This window comes from Chlorocebus sabaeus, chromosome 23 (genome assembly GCF_047675955.1).
Source record: "Chlorocebus sabaeus isolate Y175 chromosome 23, mChlSab1.0.hap1, whole genome shotgun sequence".
Classification (NCBI taxonomy): domain Eukaryota; kingdom Metazoa; phylum Chordata; class Mammalia; order Primates; family Cercopithecidae; genus Chlorocebus; species Chlorocebus sabaeus.
This window is the reverse complement of record NC_132926.1, coordinates 20,565,991-20,589,752: the sequence shown is the minus strand read 5'-3', so window position 1 is coordinate 20,589,752 and position 23,762 is coordinate 20,565,991. Positions and strand designations below refer to the sequence as shown.

Below are 23,762 nucleotides of genomic sequence, written 5' to 3'. Positions count from 1 at the left end.
CTTAAATTTCATACCTACTTTGAAAGTCCTAACTGCATTGTTATACGTTTCTAGTAGTAGTGACAGCCAAGAGATATAAATCTGTTTAATATGCAGAGGGAAGACCGCAGCCTACTGAAGATGCAATGCTTTAGAAATTCATGATTCATCCGGAAATTCATGATTCATAGTTATACTAGTGGTTCTCCATAATTTGCCCCAATGAGCATTTCTGTGTCTAAAAAGACACTGTGAAGATCCAGGAGAGTGTAATCCTCTTTTATCCGATGCCAATCAACATGATAATGACAAGACCAAGCTTCTTGAAGAAGACAGAAGCTTTACACGAATCTTGCGGTATCTTTGGCAAGTGGGGACCATATTGGGCACTTACGGATCTGGGCAGTTTTCCCTGCAGACAGAGATGCAGTGTTCCCCTGATCTATGTGTACTTTGTGTGAGCCAGGTTGCTATCTCACCCACATGAAAGAACATCTGTTCATTTCCCTACATCTATGGTATCTTTCTATCAATCTCTCTCACCATTGCATGTGACAAGTGTGTATTAGCTGGAAACTTTGGTGGAATCCAGATATTATATTCTGTTCCTATCATTGTACTGCCTTGGCAACACCACTGACATGAGAGACAAGTGGTAATTGTGGATTCAGAAATATTGGAAACTGGAAGAGTTATGCTTTCTCACCTGGAGCACATTTTAATAATACTTGGAAATGTCTGGACATATTTTAACTTCATATTTGTTCTGCCAGAAAATAAATTGAATAGTCCTTTAGGAATTATAAGGCCAAAGTGAGGGAAAATCAACCAGAGTACTGAGTGAATCTCATTTTATTATAGAATCTGGGACTGACTGGCCATATAATTAGGTAACTAATTAGGAAAAATAATTAACATCTTAAGACTCTCAGTTCATCATCTGTACATTGGAGACTATATTTCTCTGGAACATTTTTTAGAGAATTTTTAATTTCTAAGAAAATGTATATCAAATAGTCATTTGAAGATTATAAAATACCATCTTGTAAAAAATAGTTAGCAACAATTATTTGTATATAAATTAAGAATAAATGGCCAAGAAAGAAGTTAATTACATTAGAGTCTGAAATTATTTGATAATTAACCAACTGCAAGTGCATGTATTTGTGTATGACAAAATGACATATGAGGATAAAATATAATTGGAATATGTTGATTTGTTTATTAATACTTTTAACTGAACTTATCCTGAGTAAAAACATGATAAGAAAGTAACTGTTTATTGATTACCACAGGGTTAAATTTGTCAATTCCATGACTCTTTCTTTTCCTGAAGACCTTGGAATAAAATAGGAAAAAAATGGGTTAAAGTTTAGGAATAAAGTGACATACTTTTGAGCTGATGAAAGAAAATATCATTATAGAGATGAAAATCCAAAACAACAGAAAAATAAATTAATGGCCAAACCATTCAGTTCCTTTTGAACAGTCTGTTTTAATGGCAATTGCAAAACATTAACCTGAGAAAAAAGGAATTAGTGAAGCGAAGGTGATTAGATAAAGGTGCTTTAACTAGTCATTTTTCAGCTGCCACAAGATATAGCAGTTCACCAATTCATCCAGTCTTTTTCCTTGCTTTCGACTAGTTTTCAACATAAAGTCTTTTATCTGTGGATATAAGTTAGAGTCGCAAAATTCAGAGAAGGCTGGGGTTTCAGTAGAATAAATGTTTGGATTCATTCTCGCATCTCTACGGATGATGGCAATGAGGTCTAGAATTGTTCTATGCTTTACCTTAGGCAAGTCTCCTGACAATGGGTGTTCCTTTTCCAATACACTATGCTGAAAAGTTTTGGAACTTCTTAATAAAATACTTATCTATGAACTCTCTGGTGGGTTCACCAGTGATTTTGCTAGAAATTAAGATATGACAATGTAGTTTTCTAAGGAAATAGCAAAAGGGTATACTATTGAAAAAACCTTTTTTCTAATACTTCTAGTTTTTTACATTTAAACACAAAGCAATACATCTCTACTAAGTGTTCAGAAAGAAGTATATTGAATAAAAAGTAAAGAGCTCTCTTATTTTATCCCAATCCCACTTTTTCCACATTTTCTTTCTTTCTTCGAGTGTATTCTTCCAATCTTCCTTTAATACATAGATGTGCCCATACATATATATCCAGATACAAATCCTCAGAAAGACTTTGGCTACAACAAGCTAAATATATTAAAGAAACCAACTTGTGCACTAAGAAAATTCATCAGCTCATTTTATCTAAAAGTTTAGATAAAAGTAGGCTTCAGGGATAAACTAATTCAATGCCTTGGGCAACGTCTCCTGGTGATTTTCTGTTAAGCTCTGCCTCCCCTGTGAATTGAGCTATTAATGGGATGGCTTCAGCAGTTCTGTGTCTTACATTCCCATAGAGTGACATCCTGAGAAAGAGAGGTTGCTTTAATAAACTGTACCAGAAGGGAAAGAACTTTCCTAGAAGGTCCCCAAGAAACTTCTTTTTATAACACATAGGCCTATACTGGGGCACTTTCCTGAACCAATCACTGTCAAGGAAGATGGGTTTGGAGAATTTTGGGTGAGACTACTTTCTACGGAGGCATGTGATACATGAAGAAATGTGAATTCCTCAAGACAATTTGGATGATCAAGAAGGGGAAAGAAAGGTATGGATGATAAGTGGACAATTTATCATGTTCACTACACACATACAAATAAATAGTTCTTTCTCTTTTCCTGTGTCTCTCTCTATATATATAAACATAATAACATATCTTGAACTCCTTTTGTGCCATTCATTGTATACAGCTCTACCTTACTGTTTTTAATTGCTTTATAGAAGGCTATAGTTCAAATATACCACAGTATCTAACCAATCTCCTAGAGATGTGAGTCACTTTTTATATTTGTCAAGCCTTTCTCTTAAATTTGAAGGAGGCTTGAGTTAAAAACTTTTCAAAATTTGGAGGATGCTCAAGTAAAAATTTTTAAAATGACCCTCATTGCAATGCTAAAACCAAATTAAAAATACAATCCTAGGTTATCTACATCTTATAAACATTTATATGAAACTACTGTAGGGGACAGCAATGTGTGCCTGGTCCTGTGAGCTTAAAATATATACTGTAAACAGTAGTTGGTAAAGTTTCAGACACTATATTTCTCTGGTTCTCATGTAAAGCAAAATGAAAATTCATTAGCAGTGAAGAAAAGGAAAATGAGTGTGGCAAAATGCTTTTTTCAAAAAGCATAAAGATCCAGTTGAAGCCAGTCATAGCAGCACACACCTGCAGTCCTAGCTATTTGGGAGACTGAGGTAGGAGCATCCCTTGAGGCCAGTCCAGCCTGAGCAGCAAAGTGAGACCTTGCCTCTGAAAAAGAAGAAAAAGATCCAATTGAGACAGAATTTCTTCCTAGGAATTCATTTTAGATAAAATATTATGAAACCAACTTTGAACTAATTAAATATCTAACTTTCCCAACTAAGTGAACAACATTTAATTTATCCTTTATCTAATGTCAATGCCTGGAATTTACTTCTCTTCAGTGGACTGTAAGTCTCATGTGATCAAGGACAATGACTGTCTTATCAATTATTATATCCCCAGAGCCTAGTTTGGCCTGTGTTTGGCCCTGGAAAACAGTAGTACCTCAATGAATATGTATTGACTGAATAAATAAATGAATGAAATCAAGAACAGTAAAGAATAGTATTGACCTTGAATTTTACTGGGGGTGACAGAATAAAAGTAGTTGTATTTCAAGATCAAATCCTAAGTGCTATAAGGAAGGGCAAAGGTCCTATGTGACAAGTGAAATTAATAACAGTTAAAAATTAATAAGTTAAAATTAATAGAAATAAGGACTCACTGAATGTTTAAATGATCATACTCCTATATCCTGCCTATATGAACTATTACAGTCTTATTTTAGGGTTGTTTTGTTGCAAGGAATAGTGAAACACTCAAGTAATCTCAAATCAATAGGAGGAGAGAATTTACTATAATGAGAGGTGTATTTCATGGGGATTGAGGTACACAGACCACTACTCAGCTGGGAATCATAGAAACAGAGCCAGTTCTCTCTCTACTCATGCCCAATCATCTTCTCTCACACTGACACATTACTAATTCTGCTTCTTCATGCTCTGAATAAATCATGGCTAGAGATTCCTTCTCCCTCCTTGTGTTCTTTTGCCTCTTTCTTTATCAATTTATTTGAGAAATGGTCTCACTCTGTCACCGAGGTTGGAGTGCAGTGTTGTGATCTTGGCTCACTGTGGAGTCTGCCTCCTGAGTTCAAGCAATTCTCCTGCCTCAACCTCCCAAGTAGTTGGGGTTACAGGCATGCACCACCAAGCCCGGCTAATGTTTGTATTTTCAGTGGAGACAGGGTTCCGCCATGTTGCTCAAGTTGGTCTTGAACTCCTGAACTCAAGCGATCCACCCGCTTCGGCCTCCCAAAATTCTGGGATTACAGGCGTGAGCCACTACACCTGACTGCCTCTTTTTAAAATATAGTAATTGTACTTTGTTCCAAAGTTTCACTGATTAACACCTTTAATATCCTATTTTAAAAATGCAAACTAAAATATCTTTTTTCACTAAGCTTCTATTTTCTGTTCAAACAGTAAGTAGCCAGCCACCCTCTGTAGGCTACATCTAGGGCAATGTATGGCTCAGAGTCATGTAACATACTAATCTTTCAGCAGGGTTGTAAACTGACAGCCTTTCTGAGGAGTTCGTGGGAAAGTGAACAGGCACAAAATAGATACAGAGCAAACATTTCCTTATTGGCTATTTTTTGAAACTATAAAATCAATATATGTTTATCTTTATATTTCATTATATATACTTGTATATTTTCTTCCAGTCTGATTTTATTTACATAATTCCAATAGCATATAAAAATTTTAAAAATGGATGTAGGTTCACACTTTGCTTATTTTTATAGATATCTCTTTTTCTGGTTGCTTATTTGTATTACTCCCTTAGAAAACATCAGTTTAAATGACTGTATAATGGTCTCTCTTATGAATGCATCACATCTTTATATACTTACCTGCAGATCTCCTACCATCAGACTTGAAGACACAGTAACAAAGTAGTAAATATATTTTTCCCTGAATATTTCTATGCACTCTCATTAGATTCTTAGGATAGATACCTAGAAATAATTTTTTGAATAAACCGTCGTGAACTTTTTAAAGACCATCAAAATATATTGTCAAATTGCTTTTATAAAAGTTTGTATTTACTTTTGGTAAAAGTGAAAGATGCTATTATTTCATCTTCAATAATTATCCCTAGCATGAGGCTAACGACCTTATCTAGTAACTAGACTGTTTCTATAAAGTATGAAGAAGGAATTTCTAAATAATAGAAAAGGCATTGATAGTGCTTGGAATACTGAAATCTATTCATTGAGAATGTACTTCTTATTTTGAAGTTGCTTTCAAGTTTACTTTTATAATTTGCAACTTATGTAGGCTAGCCACTAATCAAAATGGTCTTAAAATTTGTATCATGAAATGTTAGACCCCAGACCATCAATACAACCCTAATAGTTTTAATTAATTTATTTATTTGTTTATATTTTTCAGTCTCAGATATTAAATATGCACGCTAATCCTAGGCTGTGCTAAGGTAGTGGGGATGCAAATACGAATAAAATGTTTTTCCACAACTCCAAATTACAAGATAAGAAATAGACAGGAAAACAACCTATTGCATTGCAAAAAGTGACATAAAAGAAGAATACTTGCAGAGCTATGGGTGTTGAAAGGAAGAAATGAGTAATCGCCATGAGAGACAAGCAAGAGCGTCTGCCTAGAGAAATGACATTTCTCTCAGTATTAATACAGAAACTCTTATTTGAAAACAAACAGTAACTGAGTAAGCCCGTGGCTGGAGAAAAGAAAGAAGAGATAGATTTGGCCAGATAGTAAAGTGTCTCTATGTCAAATAGCTTGGAATTTATTGTGAGAGAAAGAACAAGACACCGAAGGCAGAGGCAAATTAGAGGTTGTTGGAACTATCCAGGGAAAGATGAAGAGGTACTGATAATGCTGAGTCCCTGGAAAGCAATGAAGAGACTTGGTGATATTCAGGAGATAAAATCAATGATGCTTATCGACCAATTAGATGTGGTTGCTAGAGAATGCAGAGCTGAGTCTTTTTCAATGGGTTTATTAGTAGATGGTGAATCTGTGAACATAATACAGAGCCAGCTGGGGGCAGTTTGAACTGTATTACGTTTTCAGTGATCAAAAGATATGGTGTGTGTATGAATTTGGAACTTTTGTGGGGAAGTTGAAACTGGTGAAAAAAATTTTAGAGTCAATGTGAAAAGCAAATCACCTAATGTTTGACAGATCAGTAGGATGACTATAGTTTACAATAATCTATCATAAATTTTGAAATAGGTAGAAGAGAATAGTTTGAGTGTTTCTAGCATACAGAAAAGGCGTATTTAAGGTAATGATATCTAAATAATACTGATTTGATACTTATGAGTTCTATGAATAAATTAAATTATCACATGTACTCCCAAAATATGTACATATGTTTAAATTTAAAAAAAAGTAGATAAGAAATTTGAGAGTCAAAAGCAAATACATAGAATATAAATCATATTCAAAAATATCAACTAGGGAGAGTATAAAAGGAAAGAATATAATATATGAAATGGAACACTAACAAGAATAAATGTCTTAAAATTATATAGGACAAAAGAGCTACTAAAGGGACAGAATCAATGTTTCTAAAATATTAGTGCAGTGTCACTAAGGAAGAGAATTAGTGTTTCAGAAGCTCAAAAATAGGAAATGATCAACTTTGTCAAACATTGCAGAGAGAGCAAGTCAAATGAGAGTTAAGCTTTGCACAGGGCAGTGTCACAGCCAATGAAGTTTATCCAAAGTGCAATTATTACTAATTAAAAAATTTTCCAATGCCCCACCATGACATCTTGAAATATACTCAGCATTGACAATTTTTTTTTTCACTTGGAGAATGAAAAATAAAACATCATGACTAAAATTGCCCCAGGTTTGTAATTATGGACCCTTGCTGACCTGAGCCATTTACATTAGCTTTTGAGGAGGAATAAGTCAGATTGTACTAGATGAACTAGAGAATAGTGATAATTAGATAGTGGAAATATAGACTACTGTCTCAAGAATTTGATGATGAGATGAAGACTACAGTAGATGTAAGAAACTTCATTGTGGACTGAAAATATAAATGGAGAATGCGTCTGAGGGTGAAGAGTTTGAGGATAGAGGAAGTAAGTTAAATAGTGAGGAGAAATAGATGAGTCTGACAACTCAGTGCTTTAACCCAAGATGACAAAGTCTGAATTTTTATTCAAAATAGCCGTTGTGTTTTTAAAATTACATAGAGTTAAGATTTAGTAGTTTTATATAGTATTTCTGGTGGAAGGAACGAATTTTCTTTCTGACCAGTTCAAGCATACAAACCCCTGCAACTTGCCACCGTAGTCAACATGCCCAGAGCATTTGGTGAATTTTTTTTTTTTTTTTCTGAGACAGAATCTTGCTCTATTGCCCAAGTTGGAGTGCACTGGCGTGATCTCAGCTCACTGCAACCTCCACCTCCCAGGTTCAAGCAATTCTCCTGCCTCAGCCTCCACCTCCCAGGTTCAAGCAATTCTCCTGCCTCAGCCTCCTGAGTAGCTGGGACTACAGGCACACACCTCCATGCCTAGCTAATTTTTGTATTTTTATTAGAGGTGGGGTTTCACCATATTGGCCAGACTGGTCTCGAACTCCTGACCTCGTGATCTGCCTGTCTCAGCCTCCCCAAGTGCTGGGATTACAGGTGTGAGCCACTGCGGCCTGCCCCATTTGTTGAATCTTATCTATGTATACTTTGTACATTTCAAATGCCATGAGTGTGGCCAAGAATAAAATGTAGAAAAGCATAACATTCCGCTGGATAAAAAATTATCCTAGTACATCATGCCTCCTGGAGACCTATTAGGACATAAAATCTGTGAGTGGAGAAATTCTGTCTTCTTCAATACTTGTCTCCAGAACCTAGCACAATTTCTGGTACATGCTGGACATAATAAAGTGGATTGAGTAAGTGACTTTTGGGAGCACTAGATTGGAGACCTTAGATCCATAGAAAATGGAGTCATTCATTTGCATATTTTAACAGGGAACAGAAGAAGAAATGAAAAGATAAAAGTCTAATAGTTGGTCTCTAAAAGCAAATTAGCACTGGAGAAAAGATAACAAGCGTTAAAGAGAGGAGAAGTGAAGCAGGCATGGAGGCCTTTATATTGTAATCATTCACCTGTTTCCTCTGCTTTTCGATGTCTGCTTCCTATGTAGTTTTCTCTAATCATAAATCTATTACCCCTTTCTTTTTCTCCCCTCACTTTTCTTCTTTCCGTCTTTGCTAGTGAAATTTTAGCTTTTAATTTCATAAAGTAACCGCCTGCTGGCTGATATTCTTCTGTGTGTTAGATAAAGAACAACTGGTGTCGTTTTTTCCAAATTATAACTTATGTCCTGCTCCACACTGTTTTCAGGAACAAGTCTAAAATCCTTTAGTTTCTTAAGCGCATGCTTAATTGGCCATATCTATTTCCCCAGTATTAGTCTATGTCTCTTTTCTCTCTTCCTTATCATGTTTTTCAATTGTTCTCCTTTTCCTTATTAGAGTCTTTGTACCAGCCATGCCTGAAATGCTTTGTTCAATCCACTTTCCTTCTTACAATTAACTGCTACCGACCATGTAGACCATGGCTGTTTCCCTAATTGTAAAACTTCACTCCAGGCTGTGCTCTTCGTAACAAATCTTATTATACATATGTTAATTAACTGTCTGTTTTTTCTTGTGTAATATCATTTGCTCCTATAGAATATAAACTTCACAATGTCAAGGATTTGCTGATTTGTTTATCTCTATTTTCTCATTGTCTGATATAGTGCCCAAACATAATGGGCACTTAATAAATAGTTGTTGGAAAAATAAATAAATGGGCTGAGTGTGGTGGCTCATACCTGTAATCCCAATGCTTTGGAAGGTAAAGGTGGGTAGACTGCTTGAGCCCAGGAGTTTGAATGCACCTGGGCAACATGGCGAAACCCCGTCCCTATAAAAAAATACAAAAAATTAGTTTGGCGTGGTGGCACGTGCCTGTAGTTCCAGTTACTCAGGAGGCTGATGTGGGAGGATCGCCTGAACCCAGGAAATCAAGGCTGCAGTGAGCCAAGATTGGGCCTCTGCACTGCAACCTGGGCAACAGAGTGAGACCCTGTCTCGATAGATAGATAGATAGATAGATAGATAGATAGATAGATAGATAGATAGATGGATGCATAGTTACATACGTTCATACATACATATATTCATACATACATAGACGTTGGGGAAAAACTATGAGCCACTAACAATTCGTATAACTTTAAGCGAGTCTCAAGGAAAGGTATTTGGGATTATAGTTCAGAGACGATCCAGTGTAAGGTTGATTGTCAATATTGTGGTGAGAAAGTGGAAAAGTTGAACTTTTGATTAACTGAATCCTAACTACCTAAAATTCGTAATATTTTCAAGTAAATGATTGCTTCATGTTCAATGTTAATTGAAGAACAAATTCCGATTTTTAAAATATTGGTAATCACCTTTACTTATGTTGCACAATTGCAGGTTTTGTCCAGGTATCAGCATATAATCTATTATAAATTCTCAGAATTAAATATTTTACAAATTTACCATTTCAATACTAGATAATGATTATTTCTTTCTTTGATGACTGAAAGTTTCAATCAGCTGCTGAGCTATCAATCTGGATGCCAGAAATTACAAACCATGTTGTACTGAAAGTCAGGAAAATGGACTGAGTTTCATTTTCAATAATAAGAGATGGGATCATGCAGAGGATGCTTTTTAGTAAATTTTAATGATCCAGAAATTCATTGTTTCTAAAGATCCTATTCCACCACATTTTTTTTTTATTATTATACTTTAAGTTCTAGGGTACATGTGCATAACGTGCAGGTTTGTTACATATGTATACTTGTGCCATGTTGCTGTGCTGCACCTATCAACTCGTCAGCACCCATCAACTAGTCATTTACATCAGGTATAACTCCCAATGCAATCCCTCCCCCCTCCCCCCACCCCCCTCCCCATGATAGGCCCCGGTGTGTGATGTCCCCCTTCCCGAGTCCAAGTGATCTTATTGTTCAGTTCCCACCTATGAGTGAGAACATGCGGTGTTTGGTTTTCTGTTCTTGTGATAGTTTGCTAAGAATGATGGTTTCCAGCTGCATCCAACACAGAAGACCGGTGATTTCTGCATTTTCAACTGAGGTACTGGGTTCATTTTTTTAATTTTGATAATGTGTATATAACATAAAATTTACTATTTTATCCCTCAATTTTAAGATTTAATAGAGACAATGTAATAGTAAACACTGTTTAGCTTTTGTTCTCCAAGTCTATTTCTTCTATTTACTGCACTCACTGTTATACTCTGTTTCTCAGTGGTTCTATTATTTTGATTTGACCATATGGCTGGGTTGTAGCTCCTTGGATGTGGATTGTGAGTCAAAGCTGATATGCACCCCTTCCATACCTGCTCCATAAAATCCTTCCATTGTGAATTCTTTCATGCCTTTTCCTCATCTAGTGGTTGACTGAGCAGACTCCAGAGAATAACAGACACAAAAGCTGAAAAGATGATGGTTTCCTGAATGACCATTTGGATGGTGATCAGCCACACTGGACCACTTTCGATCACTTAGTACGGAGTGAAATTTGCAATCTGGATGCTTAGCAGTTACAGAAACGGCATTACCCTAACAAATACAACTTTCCACAGCAGATGTAAGTATAAACTAATAGCTTTTCCAGGTATTGGACTAGTGAAACATATGGTGGGTACTTTTCCTTTCATTTGTTTTCTCTTAATTGACCAACATCTGGAATTTGGCAACAATTGGGAAGACTGCTCTACATTACCAGTGGCAGAAATCCTAGCTAGTATATGGTGTCCACCTTTTTGGAGTTGGCACAATTCTACATAGGATGTCAAAGGAAGACCTGAGTTTACATCAGAGTATAATGATGGTAGCTACGACAAAAAGGTGGTGGCATTTATTTCTGCTGAAAATATCTGAAGTGCCTGCTGCACCTTTTCCAAATGGAATGCTCCACTTAGAGTAATTTGCACATATATCCAATCCCAAATTGCTGCAATTCCTTACCTTGCTGAGCTCCATTCCTTACTATTTAGGGAAAAGGGTCTCAGCATAGACTTGCCATGTCACTGTTGGCTCTCTTTTCATCCCATCAGGAAGGTAAGAGGGAAGTACAGGATTGCTGTGACTGGGGAGAACCTGAGCCTTAGCTAAAGAGGATAGAGTAGAAAGTGTTCCTTGTGAGAGAGAGGGAGGAAGTTACTGCCTCTGCTCTGAATCACTATATTTGGGTGGTTCTGATAGTGAACTCTGCAATAGAAAATATAACTAAATTGTCTCTTCTAAAACAGTTAAAACAATACTATTAAGAGGATCTGGGGGTTGGGGAGATATCTAAGTTAGAGAATCTTACTTAGAATGATTTTTTTTTTTTTTTTTTTTTTTTGTAAAACAGCCAAAATTACCAAGGTGTGATTATCATACTCCCTTTGCTTAAATTAATTTAGTGGCTCCCCATTAGGAAAAATATCCAAATTCTTGAAGAGGCCTGCAGGGGTCTGAATAATCTTGCCCCTGCTGACTTCTGTAGATTTGTCTCAGGACAGTTTCCCTTTCTCTGTCTTTATTTCAGATGATTCCTTTCAGTTCTCCAAGACCAGGCTCACTTGTATCACATGACATTTGTACCTGCTGTTCCTACTACATGGTATATTTTCCTTGGACCACAGTTTTTAGTTAACTAAATACCATCCCTGAAAACCCTACTGAGATAGTGCTACCTCAGGCTTTCTTGACTCCCAGGTCAGGTCAGGGACCCCTTTCATATGTCTATTATGGAGCATACCGTTTTATTTGCTCAAAATATGACCTGCTTCTGGGGCTCATTCTGGTAGGACACCTCTCTGGTGTCTTTTCCTGTAGATGAAATATATTTCCTACTCCATTGTTGGCCAATTTTACCTTTAGCCTTGCTTTGTACAATAAAATGCTAGTGGAAGTGATGATGTCATATACATAAACCTTTAAGGGTGGGATAGCTAAGGTAGGAGATGCTCTTTTAGCCTGGATCCAGCAAGAAAAAGACATGGAGCAGAATTGCAGCTGGACCCACACAGGACGTTAACATGAGCAATAAATAAATAAGCCTGTATTATTATAAGCCACGAAAATATTACATATGTTTGTTAATTCAGCATACTGTAGTAAAAGCTGACTAATGCAGTGTCATAGCATGTTTTTTTTTTTTCTTTTTTGAAATGCAAGGAAAGATGACATGATACTATTTGATAGCTCTAAAGTTCAAGTTCCTATAGTCAATGTCTGCTCTGCCACGTGGGACTTTGCGTTCTGAGACCACGTTATTCAATCTCCCATAGCCTCAATTACTTTACTTGTAAGATTGGTATAATAATATAGAATACTTTCATAGGTTGATGGTAAGGGTTAAAGGAGTTAATACTGTTCAAGTGTTTATACCAGTTTCTGGCACAGAACAAGTCCTCAGTAAATGTTAATTATTAGTATTCATACGACTCATCAAAATTTTCAACCATATATTTTCTGTGATTATTTGATTAATGTCTGTTTCTGCCACTAGACTGGTAGGATTCTCAGAGTAGAAACTTCACTTGCTTTGTCATTTGTACAGTGAATAAAGAAAATGATTGAAAGAGTAAATAAAAGAAGGTAAAAGCCCAAAGCTATCATCAGTTATGGTAGTTAGAGTAACTCAAAATAAATACTATTAAAATTTTAAATTACTTATAGGAGGAGTAATATTTCAGGTAATACTAGCCTTATGCATCAAATTTTATAAAATATAGACTTAAGTAAAAACCAGACTTCTGGTTGAACTCTGCAGGATGCAAGTTCCTATACTGGTTTGCACTGCTGGCCTAGTGTCAATAGCATTGCTGTTTCACAAGGGTCAATGGTGCAAATCCAAAAAGGTAATCATTTGTCAAGATATTTTATATCCTTCTTGAAATCTTTTTATTATAAACTTTTATTTCAGATAAAAGGGATACAGGTGTTGTTGTTTTTTTTTTTTTTTTAACCTGGGTATATTGCACTCAGGTAGTGAGCATAGTACCCAATAGGTCTTTTTTTCACCCTTGCCGCTCTCCCTTCCTGCCTCTAATAGACCACAGTGTCTATTGTTCTCATGTTTATGTCTGTGCATGCTCAATGTTGTGCTACTGTAAGTTAGAACATGTAGTAGTTGTTTTTCCTGTTCCTGTGGTAATTCTCTTAGGATTATGGCCTCCAGCTCCATTCATGTTGCTGCAAAAGACATGATTTCATTCTATTTTTATGGATGCATAGTATTCCATGGAGTATATGCATCACATTTTCTTTATCCAATCCATCACTGGTGGGCCCCTAGGTTGATTCCATGTGTTTGCCATTGTGAATAGCATGGCAATGAACAAATGAATGCACATGTCTCTTTGATATAATAATCTATTTTGCTTTGAATATATACCCAGTAGTAGGATTGCTGGTGGGATGGTAGCTCTGTTGTTAGTTCTTTGAAAAATCTCCACATTGCTTTCCACAGTGGCTGAACTAACTTACGTTCGTACCAACAAATGTGTCCCTTTTCTCCACAGCCTCACCAGTATCTGCTGTTCTTTGAGATTTTAGTCATAGCCATTTTGACTAGTGTGAGATGGTATCTCATAGTGGTTTTGAAAATATTAATAATTAAACATCTAATTCTTGAAATTCATGGTGGATAAAACCAATCCTAATATCATATAACACTTGTTCTCAAATTCTCCCATTGCAATAGTCAGTCTCTCACAGAGGACTTTTTTTTTGGTATAAAATATAAGCCATAGTGTTTCAAATCATCTTCCATGATTACAAATCAATGCCCATCCTATCTCTGATAACACATCTCTATTTTTCTAGCTGTTGTGCTTCCCAGTTTAGCATCGTGTAATGGGCAACGCCCTCTCTCAGAGGCTAGAAATTCAAGAATTAGATTGCATAGCATAGCATACATGTCTGGACTGGTAAATTAGTTGAGCATGTCCTCAGGCATAGACAAGTAACCTGGGAAGACTCACTGAGAATGGCACAAGCATTAGATGAGATTAGAGCTGGCAGCAGAGACGTCTTGGTGTTGAGGGACATGTGTGATATACTGTACTAACATTCACCAGAGACAACATTAATACTAGAACCTGGGTAGGGATTGATGTTGAAAGTAGGACTCAAGAAAGTGGTTTCAACTATGTCCAGATAAATCACCTACATTCCCAAATGGTTTTACTTCTACATGGCACTATTTGGAAACACTTATGAAGAGGCATGTTCTTGAAATTAGAAAACTGGGGAGAGTCTCAGTGGTAGAAATAAAGTATATCATGTTTCATTATGAGACAAATAACCATAATAAACACATAAAAGTCATATGTATTTTTTTCTTTTCAAAAATATTGTGTAAATTTATGAGGAACAGGTGTAATTTTGTTGAATGCATAGATACAAAATGATAATGTCTCAACCTTTAGGGTATTCAACACTCAAATAACATACATTGTACAAATAACGTAATTTCTCATCATCTACCCCCCTCCTACCCCCTCATCCTTTCAAGTATCCATTGTCTGACGTTACACTCTCTATGTTCATGTGTACACAATATTTAGTTCCCATCTATGTAAGAAATTGCAGTATTTCTCTTTCTGTGTGTGATTTGTTTCACTTAAGATAATGACTTCCAGCTCGATTTTATTGTTTTATGGCTGAACAGTATTTCATTGTGTGTGTGTGTGTGTGTGCGCGCGCGCGCGTGCACGCGTGTGTGTGTATATATATATTTTTTTCTTTATCCAATCACTTGTTTATGGAAGTTTAGGTTAATTGCATTACTTTTCTATTGTGAATAGTCTGAAATACACACATGTGTAAAGGTATATTTTGATACAATGATTTATTTTCCTTTGGGTAAATACCCATTAGTGGATTGTTGGATCAAAGGGTAGTTCTTTTAGTTCTTTGAGAAATCTTCATACTGTTTTCCATAAATGTTGTACTACTTTACATTCCAAACAACGGTGTGTAAGATTTCTCCATTCTCTGCATCCTCGCCCGATCTGTTTTTGTTTTCATTTTTTTCTTTAATAAGGGACATCTGACTGGGGTAAGATGATATCTCATTATGATTTTAATTAAGTCATGTTTATTTTTGATCTTGTTTTTATTCATTTCCTTTGCCAAGTGAATGCGTTCTCACTTTCCAAGCGTAGAAATTGGAGATACCTATAAATGATGAAATACAGGCACTTTGATTTTCAATTGATGCTATATTAGAGTATGGCTTCCATCGATTATTCTTTCCGGATTTGGCAAAACTATTCCAGTGTGAAGGTGTGAGGATAGGAAGGAATAGGTAAGATAGGAAGCATAGGTAGTAGAAAAATGCTGGTAATTTTTCAAATAATTAATTAAACAATAATGTACAATAACTAGTTGGTCACCAACTGTGCATTTTTATAGTTACCCAAAAGTAGATGTTAGTTTATGTTCTTAAATGCATATAATTTATTTTTTGAAGTCAAGAATATCCAAGAAAAGGTTAAATCACTAAATAAAATTATTCACAATAATAAAATTAGATTCATACAATAATAGAAGAAAGTCATGTGATTATGAAAATATTACTCCCTAATAAACTCCCAGTATTTGAAAGGCACTTGATTTTTTTTTTTTTTTTTTTGAAATAGAGTCTTTCTCTGTTGCCAGGCTGAGTAGTGCAGTGGTGCAATCTCGGCTCACTACAACCTCCACCTCCCAGGTTCGAGCGATTCTTCTGCGTCAGCCTCCCTAGTAGCTGGGATTACAGGCACGCGCCACCTCACCCAGCTATTTTTTTGTATTTTCAGTAGAGACAGGGTTTCATCATGTTGGCCAGGATGCACTTCATCTCCTGACCTCATGATCCACCCACCTCGGCCTCCCGAAGTGTTGGGATTACAGGCGTGAGCCACCATGCCTGGCCAAGACTTAATTTTTTAACATATCAGCCTTCATATTATTTAAGAATCATTCTTTCATTTTTACTTTCATATCTCTCCTTCATTCTCTTTTGTCACGAAGGTGATATGATTAATCATGACAAAACTACCTAAATGAAAATATGTCTATTTTATAATTGTTTTGCCAGAGATAATGGAAAGGCTATATGGAAGTACTTTGTTTAAAAAATTAATAATCAAACTTATTTCTGTTTTAAAATACAGTCATGGAGATAGCTTGGGTAAAAAGCAGAAGCATTTTATAATAATAAATGTTAATAATTGATTTAAACAAAGGAAGTTTAGAGGTGTGATAAGCTTTAGAATCTAAATTCGATGCCAGGCAACACCTATTAATACAAACTTGACTTCCATAGAAAAACTGAGAGTTTTGTTCTCCCCCTAAATAGGTGTTTGCTGTATTACATTTTCATCTCTCTAAAGAAAACTTTGATATCTTGGATACATTATGCAAGCCTCTGGCACTCCTGTGTTTTGTAGGATGCCTCCTCTAAAGTGTTTGGATTGCATTAGGCTGTGCTGATTGTGGGCATGCTTCGTCTGGGCAGAATACCAAAGGGACAAAAGCACATTCCTGAGCCTTCAACATAAAGCACTCCATCCATGCAGCCCTGGCACCGGAGGGTGAAATATCAATTATTACAAACATATTCTGGGCACTTTAGAGACATTACTCATTCTTCTATGTGTAATGGGAATTTATGTTTTCAGGATAAGAGAGGGAGTTGGCAGGTGCAATGGGAAGCATTGCAGTAAAATTTTTCTCTACAAAGGGAGATGTTGTCTGTTGAGAGCACATGCAAAACCTCTGGCATTACTTAATCTATTTCTCTTGGGGTGGGGAAGCCAGTTTACATTTTCCAGTGAACCATATCCATTGACGATTGCTTTGATTTCATTGTACAGGAGGCTTAACAAACAGCCAACGGATTTATGTTTTAGTGGAATACACGACATAACCTTCAGCAGAAAAGCTCCTTCAGAAAGAAACTATGTGCTTAGACTGCCAAGTGCATTTAAATGTTGCAAACAGTCTAAGAAAACAGGACATCTGTGTGCCATGTTCACCAGGCTGCGTGTCCTTTGAATTATGCCCTTGGCGATGAGTGTATGCACAGTAGCCCATGCTTCTTGACCTCAACTCCTCGTGTATCTCTCTGATTGATGTCATAGAGGCTGGAAAGAAACTATGTAATAGTAAAATTTTCCTGTTCCCCTTTGAGGGATTTATGCATTTAAGAGATGCTCCTATTTAACCCACACATTTTGTTCTCTGTTGAGGGCAAAAGCAAAGCAATGATGTGGATAACACAACATGTCATTTCAAAATATCTTTGTCTTTAATTGGAAAATTAAAATTGTGAACTACCTAATTTTGGAAAATAAAGAAGAGTATAAAGAATTACCTCAAAAAGTTACCCATAATTCCACTGCTGGAGATAACATTTTGCTTTATTTCCTTTATGTATCTGTTTGTATCTGTTGGTACATTCCCATGTATCTGTTCCTATCCAGATACATACGTATTTACAAAGACATACCACATTATATCACGGTTCTTCACTTATCCTTATATGTTGGACATTTTCTCTTGTTAACATAAGTTGTTGTAAAGTTTAATTTTAAATATTTTTAAACTATTATATCATATGGTTGGCCCAAATGTATTTATCCATGTCTTTCCTAAGAGATTCTGATATCCTCATTCCTTTTTTGAGCTGTCTGTGATACAAAGCATACGAAACAGCATGCGATTGAGAAATAAATTGTGTTGCTTTTTTCCCCTCAAGTTTGTTTATTTTTAAAATTGACATATAAAATTGTATGTAGTTACATGAACAACATGATGTTTTGAAGTATACATACAGTGTGGAATGATGAAATCTAGCTAATTAGCATATGTATTATCTCACACAGTTAATCACTTTTATGGTGAGAACACTTCACATCTATTCTCCTAACATTTTTCAATAATACAATATATTGGTATTAACTATAGTCACCATGCCATACAATAGACTTCTTGAACTTTTTCCTCCTGTCTTACTGTAAATATGTGATTTTGTGTTGCTTTTGTCCAGAGAGTTGGCTTTTGTTAAGAGTCTAAGGTAGAAAATATAACAGGTGGTGAAGCTAGCTTGCCTCATAGCTGGCTAGAATAAAGCTTCTACGCTGCAAACTTCTCCTGAAACTGTTCCCTAATATCCAAGAAATTTTAATTCCAACTTTGAGCTTTGACCTCTTTAAACCATGTAAGTCCTTAGAAGAGATACTATTTGAAGCACTTCTTCATCGTTTCATTGTGAATGACTTTTCAAAGGGTAAATTTCAATGCTTACCTGAAGAATCAGAGTCTGAAGGGACTAAGGGAAAAGTAGAGGGGGATGCAGTCCAAAATTACCAAGAAAGGGGGTTTCCCTGAGAGGGTGTAAGGAGGCTCTATATCTCATCGTAACAGAACAGGGTGATCTGGGAACCTGGAGCCTCTTTAGGGATATTTACTAACTTAGATTAGACATATATAGTTCATTCTTTACCAGATGTTATAACGAAAAGAGACAGGAGTGAACAAAAACCTAGGTTTGTTCATTTTATAGACAGCATAACAACTGCCAAGGCAAGGACTTGGCTAAGTTATCTTGACAACTCAGACTTAATGGATTTTTTGCTTGCTTGTATTATAGGGATAACATCACAACAGTCTGCCTTATTTTTCAAGCAGAGATACTACATTTGGAACAGCGTCAAGAAAAAATACAGAATCAAATCTGATGTCTGTGGTTGGATTCTATGTAGGTCAAATACCATGAGATTTTATTTTATGCATATGAATGGAGGGAGTTTTAAAACAAAAAACCTGTTGGTCCTATTCAAATTTACAAGGCTTTGTCTCCAACCTAGGTTCTGTGGGCTTAATTCCAGCTTTGTTGCTTAACTGATGGGTGTAGTTAGAAAGTAAATGTTCTATGTTCCTGTGGCATTCCAATACAACATTTGGAGACATAGGGATATATATGTCATTCATATTTGTGTAACGTGTGAGAATCTTGAGAAATATTTTTTTAATTCCTTATTTGAAAAAATCTGAGTCTCTCATTCCTCAATGTGTATTAGAACATTGCCCATGCTGTTCCTTCTACCTGGAACACCCCTCAAACCTCAATGGAAATTTCTCTCTTCCTTCCTTCCTTCCTTCCTTCCTTCCTTCCTTCCTTCCTTCCTTCCTTCCTTCCTTCCTTCCTCCTTCCTTCCTTTCTTTCCTTCTTCCTTCCTTCCCTCCTTCCTTCCTTCCTTCCTTCTTTCCTTCCTTCCTTCCTTCCTCTTTCTTTCTTTTTCTTTTTTTTTTTTACAGTCTTGCTCTGTCACTCAGGCTGATACGGTACACTGGCAATTTTGGCTCACTGGAACCTCTGCTTCCCGGGTTCAAGCAGTTCTGCACCTCAGCTTCCCCAGTAGGGATTACAGGCGCCTGTCACCACGACTGGCTAATTTTTTGCATTTTTGGTACAGACAGTGTTTCCACATGTTGGCCAGGTTGATCTTGAACTACGGACTTCAAGTTATCTGCCTGCCTCTGCCTCCCAAAGTGCTGGAACTGCAGGCGTGAGCCACCACGCCAAGCCCCCCACAGGACTTCCTCACTTACCTCAAGATGTTGCTCAGATGTCATCTTCTCGGGAAGGACTTAGATGTGATCACTTTATTTAAAATCTCACCTCATTATCTGCAGTTTCTATCCCCACATCTGGCTTTATTTTTCTTTCTAGCACTTAACACTTTACAACGTGGAATATAATTTTTATATCATTTGTTTGATTGCCTTCCACTAGGATGAAAGCTCGTTGAGGGCAGAGATTTGGGGCTGCTGTTTCACTGGTACTAACTAGCACCTAGAGCACTGCCTTACACATAGTAGGAATATATAGACATATGTTGAGTGAATGCTATTAGTGCAAGAGTTTTTTTTTTTATCAGTAGATAAATTCAGCTATATACAGCTTAGATTTATTTTAGAAAACTACCATGATCAAGGACTCTAATAGCAGCAACAACCCGGAATACCTGTCTGAATACTTACAATATTCTATTTCCAGATTTAGGCAATTATTTTAAAATTAAGTTGGCTGCATTAATTTTAAACTGAACAATTTATCATTGATTTGGGTATCAGCTCCCATAATCTCAAAATTTCATTTTTGCAAGATGTGTTTTAGCTTAAAGGATATTCTTCTTTCAAAATGTTTTCTCAGTAACAGGAAATTTTTTTACACTTTAAAAGACTACAAAGGAAATTACAATAGAGTATTACCCTGTTTCAATCAGTCTTTCACCAAAAACATCCAAAACAGGAAAGAGAAAATCAAACAACGGTAAATGACATTCTGAGAAAAACAACAGCATTGCTGTTTCAGATTTCATGACTTTCTTTTCTTTCTTTCTTTTATTCTTTCTTTCTTTCTTTTATTCTTTCTTTCTTTCTTTTTCTTTCTTTCTTTCCTTCCTTCCTTCTTTCTTTCTTTTTCTTTCTTTCCCTTCCTTCCTTCCTTCCTTCCTTCCTTCCTTCCTTCCTTCCTTCCTTCCTTCCTTCCTTCCCTCCTTCCTTTCTCTCTCTCTCTCTTTCTCTCTTTCTTTCTTTCTTTCTTTCTTTCTTTCTTTCTTTCTTTCTTTCTTTCTTTCTTTCTTTCTTTCTTTCTTTCTTTCTTTCCCTTTCTCTCTTTTCTTTTCTTTTTCTTTTTGTTTTCTTTTCTTTTCTTTTTCCTTTTCTTTCTCACCCTCCCATCTGTGTTTAACTGCATGCATTTACTGGAAGAGGGCACAAATTCATAAAACTTGTTTTCAAAAACACATTATTTCAGCAATCAAACCTGATGCATGAGTTTGTTAGCCACTTTAAATTTTAGTAGGAATTAATTGCCACATAAAAGATTATGCATTTCACTTATCACTCAATTATTTATTCATCACGTACATATGTACTTATTGAGTGAAAGCCCACTATGCAGAAAACATTTTGCTAGTCTTTGTGTTATCTTCAAGATAAATAGAAGAATCTTTTTATCCTCCAGCAACTTACGCTCTATGGTAGAAAACCACTTGAAAATTCAGGCTGTGTGTGACTGTACTTAGCCAGCTTCCCACAGGGATCTTTCATAGTGTTGCTCTCTCCATGGTAATTCATGAAACTGTGCCTACAGTACACAGTCTCTGTGGTCCTAAGTAGCTGCTGTGAAGCAAACAACTTGCTAAACAAGGCAGGCAACCATACGTGCTATTACAGAGGTATTATCAGTGTGCTGTGGGAGTAATTAATTCTGACTTAAAGTTTGGAGGGTGGGAAAGGGTGGCAAGAGCTAAAATTGATGTAATGCGATTTAAAGTCAGGAAGGTTGTTTGGTTTAAGTGAACTGTTAGGGCTATTAGACGTAAGAGATAGAAAATATTTATAGATCATTTCTAGTTCAATAGAATTATTGATCAGGAAACTGAAGTTCAGAGGGAGGAAGTGTCATTCCCTAAGTTATAGGAATAGTTAAATGCAGTTCAGAATTCTGACATCATTTACTACCAACTGTTTACTATTAGATATTATTTTCAATTCAGAATTTAGCTTTCCTTTTTTTCAATAAAACTCATCTTTTTTAAAAGAATCTCTTGATTACTAACATGGTCTTGGTCAAACATAAGGAAATTGTAAGGTGAAGTGTGTGTAGTGTGAAAAAACTTTTAGATAAAATAATATTTAAAATTCACTTCAGGGAAAAATTATTAAAAAGAAAATTCTGTGCAGGTTTTCTTAACTATATGAACTTAACATTATAATTTTGTATTTTTTTCTTCTCATGCTTAAAAATTAATTTAACCATAGCAGAAATAGCAAGTGATAGCAATAACAAAGGGGATTATTTGAGTTATTTAGATATTGTAATAATACATTTTAAAATTTAAAAAATCCTTTAAGTCTGCTGTGACAAAAAGAATTAGAGCTGGAAAAGTTGTCCTCAAGAAATATTAGCACATATATTAGGAAGCGTCAATTTGGTTCAGTTGCTGAATTCATCCCACCCGCTTCCTCCCCACATGGTGACTTTCTTGGGAAAAATTATTTCGTTTAAAACTAGTTAAAACTGGAAAAATATATACATCCATAATACGAAACAGCATTTAAGTCATCTTTTCACTTAAAAAAAATCCAAGTTCTGAAACCTTCAGGTAAATAGTCATTGACTCTTGGGTTGACCTTTAGCTATGTCTGTAGGCATGGAGAACACTCATATTCTCTAGGAACACACACTTGTAGGGTAAAATTTCATCAGCTCAATACAAATAATATACATGAATGTTGTATATCCATTTTTTTTTTTTTTAGTGTTGAAATAAATTACAAACCTCACTCATTCACTCATTCAGCAGACATTTTTGAGCACCTACACTGACAGTAGGCCCAGAATATGCAGTGGTGTACATGTAGGTGGGTTCTTAACTGTAATGTACTTGCATCCTTCCTTCATTTTCATCCACGTGTCTTAAATTCAGCTTCAGACCTTTAATAGTAACCAACGTCTGTATTGCAAAATTGTATTTTCTTTTCCTATTTTTTTTTCTCATGTAGGAATCAAGTGTGACATACGGAGCCATAGAATTACAAATTATGTGAATAATGGCTCTTCTTTTGAGATTATCACTGACTCTAAACAAGAAAATTTTCATTCCTAATCTCAGCAATACACAGCAGGCAATGCTGCAGATAAAGGGAGCAACCAGGTTTGTGTTTTGCTTATTTATTTTTCACTGAATCTAAGCAATTTCATATTATTTTAGCGCTTTGTCTACATATATCTTGCCCCATCTACAATATTACAGGCTTATAGAAAAGAAGACAATGTTTTATACCCAGTAATTTGTATCTGCCCTGGCATGCAGTTGGACTTTATCTGTGAAACTGAATTGAAAATACCATTTGAAAGAAAAGTTAAATGGAAACACTTTTTAATCAAATAAATTCATATACTTGAAAAATTATCAATCCGTCATTCAAATGATAGTCACTAACATGTTTGAAAGACTGCAGTTCTAATAGTGTGCTGAAAATTCAGAGACATTATAAAAATATTAATTAAATAAAATATATTGTCAAATTGCTACAAACCGGAAATCTAATTTCATCTAGTTTATGAGATATCGGATTAACTTCAGAGCCAGATTAGCACATTGTTTACTAAACCTTTTCTGTATTTCCAAAAGGACTCATTATTTTAAGGCATTTATGAAAAGGAAAAGAGATTATTTGTGTGAATAGTTATTTATTTTCCTATTGACAACAAAACTAAAGACAGAAAATATTAATGTCAGACATAGTTGAAAAGTGAGATTATCATTACATTTTCCTCCCATATTTTAGGATTGTAAACTTTTCACTGTTTGAGGTTTTGAGTATATGTTGTATCTATCATTCGAAAAAGCAACCGTGACTTAAAAACAGGCAAAACAACAACAAAATTAAAATAAGTGATTTCTTATAAGATTCCTTGGCATATTGTTTACT

The 23,762-nt window shown here is 35.6% G+C and overlaps 1 long non-coding RNA gene across 1 annotated transcript in view; it reads left to right on the top strand.

Moving 5' to 3' along the window:
• Positions 1 to 23,762, top strand: part of LOC140709910 (uncharacterized) — a 66,062-nt gene that overhangs the window by 23,447 nt on the left and 18,853 nt on the right. The window contains exon 2 of the long non-coding RNA XR_012090691.1: positions 10,661 to 10,857. This is a non-coding gene — a long non-coding RNA (uncharacterized lncRNA). The remainder of the gene's footprint in view (positions 1 to 10,660; positions 10,858 to 23,762) is intronic.